The sequence below is a fragment of the Galeopterus variegatus genome, unplaced genomic scaffold (assembly GCF_000696425.1).
Source record: "Galeopterus variegatus unplaced genomic scaffold, G_variegatus-3.0.2 Scaffold1939, whole genome shotgun sequence".
Lineage (NCBI taxonomy): Eukaryota > Metazoa > Chordata > Mammalia > Dermoptera > Cynocephalidae > Galeopterus > Galeopterus variegatus.
This window is the reverse complement of record NW_007728050.1, coordinates 59,722-62,062: the sequence shown is the minus strand read 5'-3', so window position 1 is coordinate 62,062 and position 2,341 is coordinate 59,722.

Genomic DNA, 2,341 nt, shown 5'->3' with positions numbered 1-2,341 from the left:
ATGTTTTGAGATTCTCACATTTTATTGAAGTAGCAGTTTATTTTCATAACTGGATAGTATTCGGTTGTAAAAACATAAGGCGATTTATTTGTCCACGTAGAGAAAGTATATTTGGATTTTGTACTAATTTTGATTCTCACATGTTATTTGGTGGATATATGTACATAAATATTTGGTATATGCCTAGGAATGGAACTCCCAGGTCATAGGATATGTTGTTAGCTTTAGTAGATAATGTCAAACAGTTATTCAAAGACAACTTCCAGTAGCAGCCTTTAAATATTCTGGTTCCTCCACATTTTTGACAACCCTTGTTAGTCTTTATTTATTATAGCTATTTTGGTGGATGTGAAGTATTACCTTAGTGTGTGTGTGTATGTGTGTGTGTGTGTATGTGTGTGTGTGTATCTTTTCTTATCAGCTACACTCATGTATTGATTAATGACTGGGATAAATCCTAAGAAATGCGTAGTTAGGCAATTTCATCATTGTGCAAACATAATAGAGTGTACTTTACAAACTTAGATAAGATAGCCTACTATACACCTATGCTATATGGTGTGTATTATTTCTATTTCTCCTATTTTGAGTAATATGAGTATTTTCTATTTCTCCTATATAAGTAATGCATTATTCTACAGTACAATACTACAGTATTATGATGGCTATAATATCACTAGGCAATAATTTATTATTTCTTTCTTCTGGTTGCTTAGGATACATTTACTTTTCTATTTCCAGTTTATTAAGGTGAAATTTTAGATTATTTATTTGAGATCTTTCTTCTGTTTTTAATTTTAAGTTTTACAGTTGTAAATTTACATTTAAGCACTGCTTAAATTTTGGTATGTTGTGTTTTTGTTTTTTCTCATTTCAGGTAATTTTCTGATTCCCTTTTGATGTTTCCTTTAACCCAATTTTATTTAGAAGTGTGTTATTTAAATTCCATGTAATTGTAAATTTCCAAAATTTCTTTCTGTTCTTAATTTCTAATTTTATTGGATTGTGGTGGGAGAACATACTTTATATACTTTCAATCCTTTTAAATTTATTTAGGCTTGTTTTATGGTCTAAGATGTAGTACATCCTGAAGAATATTTCATATAGAGAAACGTGTATTCTGTTGTTGTTGGCTGTTCTATAGATGTCTGTTAAGTCTAGTTGGTTTATGATGTTGTTCAAGCCTTCTATTTCCTTGTTGGTATTTTTCCTAGTTATTCTATTTATCACTGAAAGTGGATGTATTAGCATTTCCAGCTATTATTGCTGAACTGTATATTTCTTCAATTTTGTCATTCTTTTGCTTCATGTATTTTTGGGTCTCTCATGTTAAGTTTGTATGTTTTTATAATTGTTATACTTTCCTGATGAATTTACTCTTTTATCATTATGAAATTTGATTTAGTCTCTTATAATAAAGTATAGCTACTTTAGATAGCTCTAGAATGCTGCTTATGTACTACATCTTTTAACATTCTTTTACTTTTACTTATGCCCTTGATTGAAATTTCATCAAATCTATAGGTTAATTTGGGAGTATTAACATCTTTAAAATATTTAATCTTCTAATCTATGACCATATTATATACTTTCTCTTCTTTATTTTTTATTATAACAGATTTATTGAGATATAATTAACATGGCATAAATCTACTTAAAGTGTACAACTCAGTGAATTTAAGTATATTCACAAACTTGGATGACCATCACCGCTATCTAATTCTTGAACATTTTCATCACTCCAAAAGAAAACCCAATCATTCATTACAGGTCATTTTCCATGCCCCCCTCCTCCTTGGAAACCCCTAATCTACTTTTTATCTCTATGGACATGCCTGTTCTGAATATTTCATATAAATAGCATTGTTTGATATACAGCTTTTTGTAACTGGCTTTTTGTACTCAGCATATTTTCAAGGATTCTTCATGTTATACCATGTGTCTGAACTTCATTATTTTTATTACCAAATAATATTCCATTGAATGGATATGTTATATTTTGTTCACCCATTCATCAGGTGATAGGCATTGGGGTTTTGTTCACTTTTTGACTATTATGGAAAAATGCTATGGTCATTTGTGAACACATATTTTCAGTTCTCTTGAGTGAAATCTTGGAGCGAATTGTTGGGTCAAATAATGACCTTTATTTACTTTTTAAAAGAAAATCAACACTGATATTGACGTTTGTTGATGAATTGTAAATATATATTTTTTGTCTTTCTTTGCTTCTTTGCTACTTTCATATAGAAATATGATTAATTTTGGTAAATTGATCTTGCATCCAGTGAAATTATTATTTATTATAATTGTGTGTAGATTGGGAATTTTTATATAAGAA